Genomic DNA, 17,503 nt, shown 5'->3' on the forward strand with positions numbered 1-17,503 from the left:
TTAAGAAAGAACTAGTGAGATGTTTGAAACCTGTAGGCAAAATGTTGGGTTGCTGCTGAAAAGGTACAATCTCCCTTTTCTGGTGGAGAAGCTATCTTGCTGGTGGACTTTTCCCGTTTCTTTAAAAACATTTTTAATGTGACACTGGAAAGGGCTCTCTTGAGGTCAGATGGCAAAATGTAAAGTTGTGAGAAGCTGATTAACATGGGGCTACTATGAAAACTTCCCTCTTCTGAGTTTTAGCATAACGCAGCCTTACGTTGATACAATCATTTCTACTAGATACTAAGGGCACTTATGGGAATGATGAAAAGAAAGTGAGTTGTTGGGGTGCCTGGGTGGCTCAGTGGGTTAAAGCCTCTGCCTTCGGCTCAGGTCATGATCCCATGGTCCTGGGATTGGTCTGCTCAGCAGGAAGCCTGTTTCCCCACACCTCTCTGCCTGCCTCTCTGCCTACTTGTGATCTCTCTCTCTCTCTTTCTCTGTCAAATAAATAAATAAATAATAAATAATAAAAAAATAAAAAAAAGAAAGTGAGTTGTTTACTACCTCAATTACATTTGCTTTTTTGACTTCTGTAGTATTAATTTCCTTTATTCCAACAAAACATATGTACCATATAATGTAGCCAAGAGTGAATGGTGAGCACCATGCTAGCCATTGCGATTTTTGTAAAGCAAGCCCATTATGACTCAAGGAAGGTATGATTCCAGGGAATGTAATCTGGTAAGGAGCTTTTACCTAATTACTTCCCTACATTGTTGATCAGCTTTCTCTTGCCCCAGTCTTTCTCCTGAATGCCCCGGTGTTCCTTCCCTTTTGCTTACTTGAGTTAGCAACCTCCAGTGGCTTTGCCCAAGATCAGTTTGTGAACTTTCCAGTCTTCTTCTAATTTCCTGTTGTCCCTTAACCAATGTATTTCCTGTAGATCCATCAGATCTTCCTCTATCCTCAAGAGGAAACACTGGGTTCCCATTGAGGGCCTTTGTGGCACTGAACCAATTCAATGCCCATGGTGACATTCCTGGTCAAAAGATGAAATAATTTGCACTCTTACCAAATAAACCATGAATGTCCCCTGAATACAAACTCAGTTCAAAATGTTTTCCTGCACCATGCACCACACCATTTCCATTGAGCAGCCAAATATTTAAAATTATGTGTATATATAAACACACATAATTTATATACATATATGTATATATATTATTTTATATATATAATATTGCATATTATATACATTATATACATATATTATATATATTATTTATATACATATAAATAATATATATACATATGTATACATACACATAATTTATATACATAACATATATATAATTTTGTTGTGTGTGTGTGTATATAACTATCAGTTATGGTTTTAAGTAACAGAAAAAAAATTAATTCAATCTTGCTTAAGCAATAAGAGACTTAAGCAATTATTGACTCAAGTAATTGAAAAGCCTAGCAGTAGGTCTGGCTTCAAGTGTGACTTGATTTAGGGACTTAAATGATGTCTTTGGGATCTTTGAGTCTTAGTTTTGCCTTCCCTCTGTTAGCTTCAGGCTCTAGGGACACGTATTCACTGATAACAAGTTTAGAGGAAAACTGACTATTTTACCACCAAAATTCCAGAATTCGTTTTTATTATATCAGTGTGGGGCAAGTGCATGTTTGTGAGCTGTCACTAGGGAGAAGCAGCTCCATTGACGGACCAGGCCTGGGTCATAGGTGCCAATCATGGAGAAGGGAATAGAGACCATCTCATCACGTAGTCTGAGAGTAGATGGAAGTAGGATCCCTAAAGCAAGTTCTGCTGCTATTTCCAAGAAGGGGAGATGAATGTTGGGCAATATTATCTTCCCAACTCTAGGTGAAGATACAAATTATCCCATCCTGTCAGCAAAGTGAGCTTTCACTTGGCTCCAGAAAAATGAGGACTTTGTTCAAGGAATATACAAATCAGATCTTATACCCAACTGCACACAATAATGTCTAATACAATGGTAGGTGTGTTTTAAATAGGCAATATTTGTGTTCCTTATCAGTTCCTTCTCTTGCATTTCTGTAGATAGAATCAACATATTCTCAATGCTCTAGGCCCAAATGATTCAGGGCCAGGACCAAGGTGAGGATAATCAGGGGGGATCACTTGTCTAAAATGCAAAACCTAAATAGATGTAAAACAAACAAACAAAAAACCCGATGGCAGTGTGGCAGGCTAAAACAGAGCCCCTCTCCCCCACCCACATTCCGATCCCTGGAACCCGCATATGTTACCTTGTATGACAAAGACTCCCTAGATATGTTTAAATTCGAGATCAGAGGATGCGAACGTCATCTGGGATGATCAGAGCGTCCTCAGTGCAATCACAAATGCCCTTACAAGAAAAAGAGAGAGGCAGAGGGGGATTTCACGCAGGCAGAAGAAGGGAAGGTAATGTGACCATGAGGTAGAAGTGAGGCAGCCACACAGCAAAGGCTGCTGACAGCCACCAGCAGAAGCAAGGAAGGGATTCTCCCCTTGAGCCTCGGGAGGGAGCGTGGCCTTGTGGACACCTCCACTTCAGACCTTTGTCCCCCAGAACTACGGAAGACTAGATCTCCATTGTCTTCAGCAGCTAGGTGTGGAGTCCTGTGTGACAGTATCAACAGGACACAAATCCACGCAGTAATCAAGGTAAATGTTTAAGTGTAAGGTTTACTTTGAAAAATCAAAATTAATACAAAAAAATCTGTGATAAAATATCAAAACCTTAAATAAAGAGGGGCTATCTCTGAGTACTTCTTAACTTCTTTTGTTCCCTTAGCCCCCACAGCCAATTATTTGATTGTCCCCAGAGTCTGGGCCACCATTATTTCTTTTGACTCTCTGTTTTGCTTTTCTTTCCAGTGGGCCCACTTCTCCAGTTCAAATGCTCATGATTTCTCACCATCATGATTATGACAAATAGTAATCTGCTTTGTTTCTACTCTCTCTTCCCTTCCAATCCATCCTCATCGCTGTTGGGTTTTTCCAAAACATGTGTTGGGTCCTGTTCTTCCATTGTTTAAAACTATGATGGGTCCGCAGGGCCCTTGGAAGTCTGGCTGCCAACTTTCCAGTCTCATCTAACACTTTTCTTTTGCACATGGTCTTAGTCCCCCAAATGCACACTTGTATCCCCCAGCCAGGCATCATTGTTCATGCCCTTTACCTATACGGTTCATGTCTTTGTGTTTTCTGGAGAGTTTACGGCATAAGCCTTAAAACTAAGGTCTAATATGATGTGCTATCTTGACATTGGGTGAAATTAGAAGGGTCTTCCTTGTCTGATCCCATGGATAAGTTCCCTTAGCTCAACATGGCTCCTTATCAGGCAAGTCACTGTACTTCCTGCTCACCCCTGGGTAGCAGGTGTCAGGTCCCAGCCAACCTGCAGATTAGTCAAACAAGCCAATCATATCCTCCTGCAGGCACCCTCCCCTTTTGATACGATAAAACCTGACTCTTACAGCCCCTTCTTGTTACTCTGTTCCCAAATGCAAGCTCTGTGTGTCTCTGAATGGCACACAGTGAGTATACATGACTAACAAAAGTGCCTTTGATTTCATCTGGCCAGTATTGGATGTCCATCTGCCCAGAACCCTAGGGCAGGGAATCTCTCCCTTAATGAATGAGGCAAACAGATGTTTATTAAAACAGATTCATGTACAGCTTCCAATAGACCACTCACTATCTTTATGGCTTCAGGAAAATACAAAGGACAGGAGAATCGTTTTAAAACTTAACAAACTATGAGTACTATCACATCATCTGAGTTTTTTTTTTTTTTAAAGCCTACAAAGGACCCACTTTGGGCTTCAAAGCCCTGGAACTCTGTCGGGGTGACATTATCATGGAATGGTCAACACTTCAGGCTCTGGGTTTGAACTGTGGCTCTACCACCTACTAGCTGTGTGACCTTGGTCTGGTTTCTTAGTCTTCCTAAGTTTTGGTTTCCTCAAGCACTGGGACATTGATAATAGAGACTCATAGTGTTGTTGTATTAACAACATAAAATAGAAATGAGATGACCCATGTAAAAGCATTTATACAGTTCCTAGCACAAGCACGCAGTAAATATTAACTTTTATTAGTAGTCACATAATAGCCAGGACAATAGATAGAGTTGGCCCTGCTACTGAGATCATGTTGAGTCTCAAACCAGGAAGTTTCCAAAGGCTCCTAGAGCCCTTGATCTTATAGTTTCATGCCTGACATTCTACATGTGTTGTCTTAATGGGAATAAAAGTAACTTTTCTAAGACTCTTATCATATAGACTACAGACTTCAGGCTACCCATTGTAGAGGAGCACCCTGTTTGTTGAGGCCTTACCTTTTATTCTTTTTGGTGATAGAGGAAAAGACTATCTCCAGGTTAATCCTGAGGATCCCTACGTGACCATTCTAGCCCCTTACTGAGGATGTCACCATGTTAGCATGGTGACATTAGGGGGAAGAAGGGTAGCTTACATTCACACAGCATATCTCTTTCTCCCATGTGATTTTCTCCCATTTAGGGAGCAGAATGGAGACATATTTATATATTAGTTAGATTTCTTGTATATTGTATTTTGTCAAGTGTCAGCTACTTTAGATAAATGAGATTATAGTCTATGTTACATCATTTCAAATTAAACAACTTCAATGTTGAGTTTCCAGAATGTGTCTCAGAATGCTGTCCAGTTATACATGTTCTTTTTTCTTTTTGGTCTCTGCGTGTAGTTGCATCAATCTTGATTTTCAGTTAGTCTTTCTACAGGATTCCATTACTATTCCCAGAAGCGCTGGGGTTTGCCACAGCCTCTGTCTTAACCTCACCTTATACCCTACAATAAATAAAACTCAAGAGACAAGTAGAAAGATGGCTGGTATCTTCCATTCATGATGGGGGAGGTTAGATTGAGATTCTATTTCAGATCTTAGTGTGGCTAGAGATTTGTTCAGTGAAAGAAGAAGACACTTTGGGCTTTTGAACTTTTTATTCTGACTTTATAAAGCCCTCCATGGCATTTCTGTCTTCCTCTCTTTCCCTGTCCTCCATAAAAAAATCCTAAAGACTCAGATAGGGGGTGACCCTGGTATTGTGTTGGTGGTTGTCAGCCATGTTGGGGGCAGGAGGGGGCAGAAAGGGAAGAACGGTGGTGTCAGGAGGAAGGATGATATAATGGGGGCTATGGTCCCGCTCCTGTCTTTCTTCACTGTAATCTTAATCCCTGGCTAGGGATTAATATGGATCTGGTGAGTTGATGTTTATACTTCTTACAGTCTCTTTAACTGAGCTGTGGAGCATCATTAACAAGTGGAAAATGTGGATAATATACATACCTTCTTCTCGACAACTGACAATATAGTTCTCAGGCCTACTTCATCTGAAGACAGAAAGAGTGGGAGCAAAATTCCACACTCATAGCAACCCGACCCCTGGGCAAACAGGAACAAACAAAACAAAATATGCAGTAAGTCAGAGCTACAGAGACGGCTGGCAGTGTTCACACCACAGAAGGCCCTACTGTCTGGCTCCAGGGCCTTTGTGAGAGAATTCTCACACAGGAATATTTGCATAACCCACCAGAAAGAGAGCTATCACCAAATAATTTCAAGAAACACAGAATCCTAACCTGGGGACTAGGCTTGTCATGAAGCCAATGTTTTGGCGTCAAGCACAGCTCCTCCCAGCTGTGCGTGATGATGTACCGAGGACATCTGGTGTTTTTGTCTGCCCAGAATCCAGCTTGCTGCCTTCTGCTAAAAGCACCTCCATTTCCATTTGGGTAATCACCCGGCCATCGTCACATGCAGGACTGGGTGGGACCCATCCTTGATGAGCTAAAGAGTGGGAACAAGACCCAAACTGGGACTCTCCTGTTTTTCCTCTTGGGAATGTGACCATCAAGTGGATTGACACAATGAATGGGAAGGGTCAGAGTTCATTCATCCCAACTTTGGTGTCCTGACAGATGGTATATTAATGCCTGTTACCTAAGTACTAACCACTCTAATGCCTGTCCTTCCTAAAGCCTGGGAGAGTGGATGTCCCCTTAATTCCAGGAATAATCCCTTCATTCCTTAAATTAAACAGAGTCAGTTTCCTTAGCTTACAACTGAAGAATCTGAGCTTGAAACTAGTGTCATCACAGGACTTAAGGAGGAGGAATGGACCAGGGGTCCAGAGACTGGATTCTGAACTCAGCTCTGTTCTAAAGTAGTCTATGAACTCAGAGACGTCTCTTAGTCTTTCTGAGCCTCAGTGTCTTCATCAGGAGATTAAATAATTGGGTTAGACTAAGAGCAAGAAAGCAAGTTAAGAGGGAACAGTTAGGACCATTGGACAGTGATTTGGGGATCTGGGGTCATGATTTCACAGTAAGTCTCATTGGCGGGAATCTTATCCAGCAACATGGAGCACGGGTTCATGAGCAGAGATGAAGGGGATCTGGGTTTGTCAGGTTGTTTTGTTGTTGTTGTTGTTTTGCTCTGTTTTGCCTTATTTTAACCAGAAGAGTGTGATGGTGGAGAGAGAACAAAGGGAGTCGAGGGTGTTTGCAATGACACACAGTGGAACCTAAACTGAGTGAAAACGGGAGATGAAGACATGAAGGGTCGCGACTAGAGCAACAACTGTTGGATAAACAAGCAGTGAAAAGGAGGTGGGATCCCGGGAGTGGAGGACGGCAGTTGTGGGAGGCATCAGAATAAGTGAGCTGGAAGGGTAGGAGGCAGGCTTCAGGGAATGGGCTATTCAAAATCAAGAGTTTGGAGGAGCCATGTTGGGTCACTGGACTTGTGTTGGGGGTTGGACTGGAACACACAAGCAATAAAAAAGCGTTGCAGAGAGACAGGGAGGCTGACCATTCCGTCTTTTACTCATTGCGCATCTAGTGCTGATTGATTCATAGATCCAGCGAGATTTAGGCCTACTTTCTAAAACTACAGAGGTCAGTCTAAATCTTATCCGGTTTGAGAAAGTGAGATTAAAATGAGGCAGGATGTGTTCACATAGGAATGTACTTTGCTGCCAATAGTCGAAAACTCAACCTCCAGTGGCTGAAACAATGAGATTATTATCTTGCTAATACAATTAGAAGTTTGGAGAGAAGTGAGTACTGGCTTTGGCTTAGTGCCTCTACAGTGTAAAGGTCAGGTTGGGATCTGTGGTTCTTTTGACATTTTCCTCCTGATTACAAAGTGGCTGCTTTCTCTTCCCATATCATAACTCCAGGGTCTGTTCTCTGCTGAGACCAGGTAGAACCATTTCAGTAAGAGGATGCAGGAGTAGAGTTTAACTGGGTAATCACCAGGGTCTACAACTATTATTAATATCTGGAACTGTTGTATACGTACAAATGAGTATAAAACTAAAAATATTTTCAATCTGTCATCAATACCCCTCTTTCTCCCCAGAAGATCTGTATATAAGCATAAACACTGGATTCAACAGAAACCTGTAATTTGGCTATCTTCAGGCAAAGAAACTGCTATGGGTTTATTGTTAAGATTCTAGATATAAATGTAGAACTACAGACAGACAAAGAAATATGGGCTTCACCTACAGGGATTTTCCGGCCATTTCTGAAACCTCACTTTAGGCAATCCCCTCCCGCCACCCATAAATCCTAAAGAATATCAAGTTTCTTATTGGAAGCAGATGGGATGTTTACAGGAGTTGCCACCTCTATATCAATGACTTAAAGCTTAAGTGCCTGGGCATCTGTGGAATTCTAAATGGATGAATGGGCTGGTGAACGGAAACTAAGTAAAATACCACATATATAAAATAGTTAACCACCCACTTCAGAAAGATTATTTAGCCATTTTCAATTTTTCTAATCTTGCTTATCTAAGTAAAAATCATACCTAGATATCCTTTCTCTATTTTAAGATGTTTGATCATAGAGATTTACTATTTTAGACATATTTGACTTTATTAAATTATTTAGAAATATCTTGTCATGTTTCTTAATTCCTTTTTGCTTTATGACTTCATTAAAGTCCATTGTAAGTATTTCTTATTGCTGAATTTAATACTCACATTAAGAAGGTGTATGCCTTCAGCTGAAAAGATGGCATCTATGTACCCACATGTCTTCTGTTAGTAGTTACTACATAGAAAATCTGTTCTGAGCAGAATTAAAGCACACACACACACAAAGACACACATATACACACAGGAGCCAGAAAATCAAATCCTTGGGAAAGGTCAGGATAGCAAGGTTTATTTCAGTACTGGAGTTTGAACAACTGTTAATTTCCAGTTTCCCTGAAGTGAATTTCAGTGGCTCTATACTTTTGGGGCCGATGCTGTTTTGATCTGGTCATCTTGTTATTGTTACTCTAGGAAGTGCTATTAATGTCAGTTGCCTTCCTAACTTAACTATATCCCCAGTTTCTGTTCCAGGAGAAGAAGAAGAAGAAGAAGAAGAAGAAGAAGAAGAAGAAGAAGAAGAAGAAGAAGAAGAAGAAGGGGGGAGGAGGAGGAGGAGGAGGAGGAGGAGGAGGAGTTGGAAGAGGAGGAGTTTGGAAGAGGAGGAGAAGGAGAAGAAATAGAAGGAGGAGAAGGAGAAGGAGAAGGTGAAGGAGAAGGAGAAGAAAGAGAAGGAGAAGGAGAAGAAGAAGGAGGAGGAGGAGGAGGAAGAGGAGAAGGAGGAGGAGAAAGGAAAGGGAGCCATAAAAACAATGGACAAGTTAAATATACATTCAGTTTTGACCTTAATGTTGACCAGTGAAGACTCTAATTATTTTCTTATACCTTAAGGGGAAGGGGTGGCTTCTCTGATTTACAATGTCTTTAACTGAGTAATGCCACTATCTCAAAGTACTATAGATCAGCACACCATCAGTATTGTCATTGTCATAAATAATGACAAAAATCTTCTGAAATTGCTGAACTATATGCCTGTAATTTCATTTTGATCTCTTTTTCTTTAAGACATGAATGACAGCGTCTACTTTACATACCATCATTCAAAAGGAAAATAAGACTTCCAGGAGCTTATAATGGAATGACCCACCATGTGGGCAGGATTTATAAGCTCACGTGGAAATTCTCCATAAGCATCCAGAAAGATTCATGTTCCTATTCATTGCTGTGTGTCTGGTTTTATGATGTTGAAATAAATTTAAATTTCCCTTACATCCAAAGTTACAATGGACAATTTCACACTGTGGACTTCTCTCTCTCTTGTCGTTATCTTTACTTCAGACTACGAGGACTGAGTGTATGGCTCAGGACTTTGTTGAGAGATGGGAGACTGAGATTTTGGGATAGAGCAAAGATGTGAATGGTGGTTCAGAAATCAAGAAAGTGGATATTGATACAGAGCTGAATAAAAGTTACCGAACACCTATTTTAAGCTAGGCACCATCTAAACACAGGTGATGCCACACAAGACAAACTCTTCTTGAATTCTTAGAGCTCATCACCTCTTGGAGACTTTCTCCAGGCTGGGAGAAATAAAGGGGCAGCAAGGAAGAGAGGAGAGTAGTACCTAATGAAGGAAAAAATAATTCTGATGTTGCTTCTCTTATCTTTTGACAAAAAGAATTCAAAGGTTACCACACTGTAGATCATCAACAAAATGACACTTTTTAAGTACTAATGGGTCTATATAGGATGCAGGCATCTTTTAACCAAGTCTTTCGACTGCTAGAAACAGTTATCACCCTAGAAAACTAACAGGTCCAGCTTTGTTGACAAACCGTTAGAGCTATTACCAGGTGTTTAGTGCTGTCTTTGAGCCGAGCAGTTCAAAACCTAGCAGACTCAGTGAAGTGTTAATAGCTCTCTTCCCACGCTTGGTTAGCATGCCAGATTGGGAGGTGAAAGACTCTTAGCTTTTCCATTCATATTAGTTCAATTCAGTAATGTTCAATTCACTTAAAATGAATTTAGACATGACTTTGCTCTAGGTGTTTGGAAACTACTTCATAGCCAGTGTACCCACTAAATCTCGGTCTAGCTGACTTCCTACTGGGTTTTTCCACATCACAATGTCATAGGCACCTAAAACTCAACATGTTCAACATTTGTTCCCAAACACATTCCTCTGTGTTTACTATTCTGTGTTCCCTATTTCAGAGAGTAGAGCGCTGTCATCTCAGATGGGTAGACCTGAGAAACAGGCATCTCTTTCTCCTTCAACCCTTCATCCAATCTATGCATCCATCCAGTCAGTAAAGATGAACTGGGGAGGTACCATTCCAGCCCCTGGGCTGCAGCAGTGCATCAGACAAAATTCCCATCCTCAAGGAGCTTGTATCTGAGTTGGGAGCTGACAAGAAACACAATAACTAATGTAAGAAAGTGGTAAGAGTGAGGGAGAAAATAAAGTATAGTAGGGTGGATTGACTTCAAAAAAATGTTTGCACATCTAGCCAGGCAGCTTTGAGAAAAGATTTGAAGGTAGGGAGGAATAAAACCACGTGAATATCTGAGGAAGAACATTCCACAGAGAGGCCCTGGTGGGGCTGAAGACCTGAGCATGTGGGAAATGTTGGAGGAATAGTCAAGAGACCAGACAGGAGCTGTGAGCAGGACAAGATGCGACCAGAGAGGAACTGGGGACAGATGACGCTGGGGCCCGTAGACCACCGCAGGAACTTCGGCTCTCACTGTGAGTGAAGTGGGGAGTCGCAGGTGAGACTGAGTAGAGAAACGGAACGGGATCTGATACGCATTTTAAACGTATCATTTTGTGGTAATTGATTGTAACACACGAAATTAAAAAGAATCTAAGAGTCTGCTGTGAAAATCAGTAGAAAAAAGAGGAGGAGGAAAAGGGGTAGGCTAAGGAGGACAAGGAGGAAGAAGAGAAAAAAGAGGAGAAGGGAGAAGGAGGGAGAAGTGCAAAAAGGTGGTGGCGGAGTGGGGGTTGCGGAGAAAGAAGGAGAAAAGAAAAAAATAGGGAAGGCTTTTTTTTACTAAACTACCTGCTAAAAAATAAAAGAAGTGGGAGTAATTTTAAAATCACCATTTTGCAGGGGTTCCTGCGTGGCTCAGTGGGTTGAGCCTCTGCCTTCGGCTCAGGTCATGATCTCAGGGTCCTGGGATCGAGCCTTGCATCGGGCTTTCTGCTCAGCATGGAGTCTGCTTCTCCCTCCCCCTCTGCTTGCCTCTCTGCCTACTTGTGATCTCTCTCTCTGTCAAACAAAGAAATAAAATCTTAAAAAAAATCACCATTTTGCAACATCCCATACATAATACAGGAAGGGTTATAAATAGAGGCTAAAACCATCGGGTAAAAAGTGGTTATGAATTAGGTATTTGGAGGATACCAGAATATCACCCCATCATTTTTTATTAATTGCAAAGAGGGAAATTCATCTTCACAAAGGAGAACTCTGGTGGATCACCACAGTAACAGAGTGACGAAACAGCATCACTAATATTGGGACAACCTGGCATTATGTACCCCTTGATGTGATGCAATACGTGACGTCCTCTGTGAGGAAACTGACAAATGCAGAATGTGTGGGACAATCTACATGAACAAGTGGATGTCATTTCTTTCAAAAGCTGGGGGATTATTCTCGATTGAGAGAGACTAAAAAGATATACAAATGAATGCATCAACCTTGATTGGATCCTGGGTCAGAAAAATAAAAAGCTATGAAAGACATTTTTTGTTGTACTACTCTTTCAGCTTTTGAAAAGTTTCAGAGAAAACATCGACAGTGTGGAGCTCACTCATCCTGGCTGCCATGTAGAGAAGAGACTGCAGGGAGCATGGAAAAAAGCAAGGAGGTTGGTTAGGAAGCTATTTTAAGAAACCAGGACTTAAATGATGGTAGCCTAGATCAGGGTGGTGGCAGTGGAGGTGCTGGGAGGTGGTTGGACTCTGCAAATTTTGAAGTTCGAGCCCCAGGGATGAGCTCATGTGCTGAACGTGGACAGTCTAAAAAAAAGAGGAGTCAACAATTCCATCAAAGCTTTGGACCCGAGCAACTGGAAGTGATATTGCTATTGTCAAAAATAGAGAAGACTACAAGTAGAAGAGGTTTCGGGACTGGCCTTCTCTCGAGACTGGAGCATGGGAAGCTTAATATCCCTATTAGACATCCAAGTGGAGATGTTGCACAGGCCATTAAATTTTCAAGTCTAGAGTTCAGGGTGGCGTGAGCTGGAGGTACAAATTTGGGTAGCATCACAGATTGGTTGAGATTGCCAAGGGAGTGAGTATATCTAGAAAAAAAGACTTAAGAATTGTGCTCTGGGGTTGGAACAGGGGTTTGGGCTCCAATATTAAGGGCTCTGAACCAAAACCCAGAGTCAATAACCTGGTCGTATGACCTCTACTTCCTTCCCCTGTTGTCTGTTCCCACTGACCTTGCTTTCACTCAGACCCTACACCACTTTCCCCATGGATTATCATGATAGACTTCTAGCTGCTCTGCCCACCTACATCTAATCTTCCTTTAATACTTCTGCAAATTGTCTCATTGAACCCCCCTGCTAACAACTTCTGGGACTCTTTCAAGATCTTGGCAGAAAGCCACATGACTTTTGACTATGTAGCTGCTGACTTGCTTTTCCGGTCTGGTCCCTCACACTTTCCATAGTAATGTCCGTAATCCGTGCTTCACCTCTACTGAAATGAGCTTCCATCAGCGGTCTTCTCTCCCGAATTCCTGTATTTGAACATGCCTTTTCTCAGTGCTAGCACTTACCCATTTTGTGCACCTGGGAATACCTCTCTCATGGTACTTGCTGTATTTAATTGTGTCTTTCCCCCACCATACTCTAAGCTGCTTGACTGCAGCTTTAATTCATCTCTGCCTATCTCAAGTAGGGCACACTTACTCATCCAATGAATATTTGTTGAATAAAGGAGTAAAAAATATTTGCTTTCAGGAAGGCTGAAGCTGAGGTGGCATGTCCTTAACCTGGAAAAAACACAACTTTTTAAAAAAGATTTAATCTACTCACTTGAGAGAGAGAGAGAGAGAGAGAGGGAGAGCACAATAGGAGAGTGAGAGGGAGAAGCCAACTCCCCACCAAGCAGGGAGCCTCATGTGGGACCTGATCCCAGGACCCTGAGATCATGACCTGAGCCAAAGGCAGACACCTAATTGACTGAGCCACCCAGGCGCCCAAAACACAAATGTTTTTTGTGTACCTACTACTACACTCTGCATGTTTTGCCTCCTCAAATTCTTATGTTAAAATCTGAATGAGAATGTAATGGTATTTGGAGGTGAGATCTTCGGGAGGTGATTAGGTCATGAGGGTGGAGTCCTCATGAATGATATTAGTGCTTTTATTTTTTTATTTTTTTAAAGATTTTATTCATTTACTTGACAGGCAGAGATCACAAGTAGGCAGAGAGGCAGGCAGAGAGGCGGGGGAAGCAGTCTCTCTGCTGAGCAGAGAGCCCGATGCGGGGCTCGATGCGGGGCTCCATCCCAGGATCCTGGTATCATGACCTGAGCCGAAGGCAGAGGCTTTAACCCACTGAGCCACCCAGGCGCCCCATGATATTAGTGCTTTTATAAGAGAGGTCCAAGAGAGCACCCTCACCCCTTCTACCATGTGCGGATGCAGGGAAAGGTTGGCTGCCCATGAACAAGGAAGTCAGCCTTGGACTTGCCAGCCTCCAGAACTGTTAGAAAGAAAATGTTGGTAAGCCATCCAGTCTGTGGTATTTTGTTCTAGCAGTTCGAACAGACTCAGACACCTACTTTACTTAGATTAAAAAGGGGGCATGGGAGGCCTTTTAAAATAAGAATTATAAACCAGTCTAGACCTGTTTGATTATAATCCTGCCAAAGGCTGTGAAGAGGTGACCACAGAAAGGTCCATTTCAAAGCAAATGATCCCATGTTTTAAAGCAATGATCCCAAGTTTCTGGTGTTTCCCCCTCCATATTAAAACTGAGAGCAGCAGGGTGCCATATTACTGAATTCTAAAAGCTATACTTTGGCCGTCCATAGCAAGAGTCTATGAGTCAGGTGATGATCCATTCATCAGTCATAGGAAACATGAGGCACTGAAAATTTAGTACAAAACCCCAAACCCACAAAAACTGGCCACAGTTTCCTGTCATGGGGGATGTGACTCATATCTCAGCAGGGGTACACATACCTTATTATAGTCACAAAAGAAAATGTTTCTCAAACAAACTTTTTCCCCCCAACATCATTTATGCAGAGCAGTAATTTGGTGAAAATCTTTTGAAACTTACAAAGTAATTTATTTTTTTTTGTGGTTGGCCCACATTGCTACACTTGGTTCTTACCACAATGACTCTTAATTTAAGGAACAAAATGATGGGCAATTAATCCTTTAACTATATTCAGCTGAATCCAGAGTCAAATTGAGGATGGATGGAAAGAAAAAGCCCTTGGCTGACCTAACCTCTGGACCTCCCAGAAATTGCTCCCACACTCTAGGGATGCCGCCACCAACACCCATGAGGAGCTCCTAAACTGGCCATTTCAGTCCTGCGTGGGTTCCTATAAACACACTACTTTTCTGGATTGTGGATAAGGTTAGTGGTGCAAAGGAGGATGGTGTTGTTGAGAGAGAGAGAAATACCACAAAATACATGTTTAGGACTGATTTGAATACAGCTCTTACGGCAAAGCACTTTTTCTTAAATACATCTTTAAAGTTTCAGTGCGGGTTTGATGATTTTGTTCATAAATAAAGAATAAGTAATTCCACTTATCGAGTGGGTAACATGGAGACCTCCCTTGTACATCCACTCAGTAATTCGACATTCATTCATCACATGTCTCTTGTGTGCCAGGGCTTTAATAGCAAAAAGACTAAAACACACGCCATGCCCAACAAGGATCCAGTAAGAGAGCCATGCAGACAAGAAATTATAGAGTATATATATATATATATGTATACACACACACACACACACACACACACACACACACACACACACATATATATAATATATCTGTATTCTATAGATAGAATATTCTTAAAAGGTCCCTCAGGGAATATAAAGGGTAAAAGTATCTAATTCTACCTGGAGGTCAGGAAGGACCAGTCTGGAAATGAGCTTTGTAAGGTGAGCCTTGCAGGAAAAGTCTTGAGGTTCTCCTAGAGTATGAAAACAGAGTGGAAACTTCCAGACAGAGGGAACAAAATACACAGAAGCTGGGAGGTGAAGAGCATCACTCAACTTCTACATAACAAATTGAGGCATCACAGAATATGTCTGATTCTCATTGCTTTGACCCTGAGGAAGTTTTGAGGCTGAGATGATGAAAATAAGTCCTTTCAATGGAAATGGTAACAACCTTAATGCATTTTTGTCAAAAAGGCATTTTCTGCGTAGTTTTCCTTAAATCTTGATTAATTCCCTGATCAGTTAAACCATTTACAGTTTTTTTTCCACTTTAAACTTTATTTAAATTTTCAAAGGATCAATTCTTTCTTCTCTGAGCAAATACTTACAAAATTTGATCCATCCATCAGCTTTTTGTTCCTAATGATTCTGTGGTTTCCAGTTTTTGCTAGTATGAGAGAGAGAAGGAGGGAGAGTGGCAATTACTTTAATAAAAGCAGTATCTCTGGGACAAACTTTGTAAATCTAAATTTTACTGAGTGTCATCATACTTGATTTGTGTTGATTATTCCTTTTAACAAAATTCATTAGAGGGATGCCTCGGTGGCTCAGTCTGGTTAAGTGTCAACCTTCAGCTCAGGTCCTCAGTACCAGCTCAGGTACTCAGGGTCCTGGTACCTAGCCCCGGATGGAGGTCCTTTCTCAGCAGGGAGTCTGCTTCTCCCTCTTTCTTAGCTCCTCCTCCCTGCGCATGCTCTCTCTCACTCTCTATCAAATAAATAAAATCTTTAAAAAAAACTTTTGAAAAACCAGTATTCATTAGAAATTGAATAAAAGACTGATACCCGTTTCTTAGTTAATCAACCAAAAAAATTTCAGAGTTTCCTTTAAATAGTCTGGAATTGCTCTATTATATCTGTCTTCTGATTTTTTAATAAACCACGTGAACACAAGGAGTCTGTGCTACTTCAGATCCAACAACAAACGGTACATGTTGAAGACAAAATTTCTGCTTCAGATAGAGCCCACTGAGGACATGTCATCTCCCTGCTTCTTCTCCCTCCCAGATTAACACACAGGTCAGCTATGGAACGCCAGATGCCTTTTGGGAATATTGTAATCCTCTAGACAGTAATCATTCAACTGAAGAGCATATGGCACCCGCAAAAGGGTTCTATAAGACCATACCAGTCACAAGTCAGTCTTAAATTACACATTCCTTTCTTTCTTGGTTCTCTGAATTCTTCCTGGAAGCTCCAAGTGCCATTTAAATCAGGACTGTCCTATGTGAAACCTACCTGGGTCAAGTCCAACTGTTCTTTATCTTCTGCTTTGTTTAGGCTGTTTAAGTTTATTCATTCCTTGGGCTTCCACCTCTATAGCTATTGCTATCTTTTTTATAGAAGTGACACTCTTCAGAAGTTACATAGAACTTATGATTCTTAAAAACTGAGATAGGTTTTTTTTTTTTACTTTCATCTTTTCAAAGATGATCACCTTCCTATATGATTTAATCTTCATAGATAGAATCTCCTAACATTGACTTTTATTAGTTATCCAATCATTAGGAAAGGCTTTCGGTGAAGTGAAGTCCTTCCCTGAGGTGAACCAGGAGTTCCTAAAATGGTGGCTCGAGATGTCAGGGGTTCACAGATATATTTGTAGTTGTTTTTACTAGAGAATCAGATCTAATGTCTGAAGCCCTATTAATTACATTGTTGCTTAGACTTCTTGACCTAAAGATACTCTCGGACGTCCATGTGGGTGCCATAAGAGGAGGAAAACACCATCAGAAGTCACTAGAATATTTGTCCTTATTGCATGTAAATTGCAGGCACCTCTTGTTCTCTCAGATATTGCTGCTTTCCTATACAACGCGCACAAAGTGCCAAATGTCTTAGGACTGGTGGCAGCTGTTGCAGAAAGGGCTTGGGGCTTACCATTACCTAGTCGGACAAAAAATACCTCATATAATTTCCTTTTCCTAAGAGTCTCCATGTAAAAAACAGCAACAAAAAATTCAAACTTTCATCATCAAAGGGCTGTTAGACTCTATTTAAATGCTCTCGAAATCCTTAGAAAGAAAAAGGGAGAAAAGAAATAAGTTGATAATTCTCCAAATAACACTGCATGGTTATATCTACTTTCTTTTCCAGGCATTTCTTAATGAAAGAGCTAGAGGATATCTTATATCTGTACATGAATTAGAAATCTAAACTTTGGGATCCTTCAAAATATCCTATCTTCCAGTTTGAATGGACACCAGAATTTTCAATGCTGTGTGTTCCCCTTGCGGTGCAGGGGCCATTCTTGCTGATGGCTCTCTTAGGAGCACACGTGGGAGAGCTTCCGCAGTGGTGATCTACGAGTACGTGGTTCTGGAGAGATAGGAAAATCCTTCCGTCTAAAATCAGTTTAGTCAAGTAGAGTGCATGGGCACAGGCTCCCCACATTTAACAGC

The sequence above is a fragment of the Enhydra lutris genome, unplaced genomic scaffold (assembly GCF_002288905.1).
Source record: "Enhydra lutris kenyoni isolate GAN:26980312 unplaced genomic scaffold, ASM228890v2 scaffoldscaffold7, whole genome shotgun sequence".
Classification (NCBI taxonomy): Eukaryota; Metazoa; Chordata; class Mammalia; order Carnivora; family Mustelidae; genus Enhydra; species Enhydra lutris.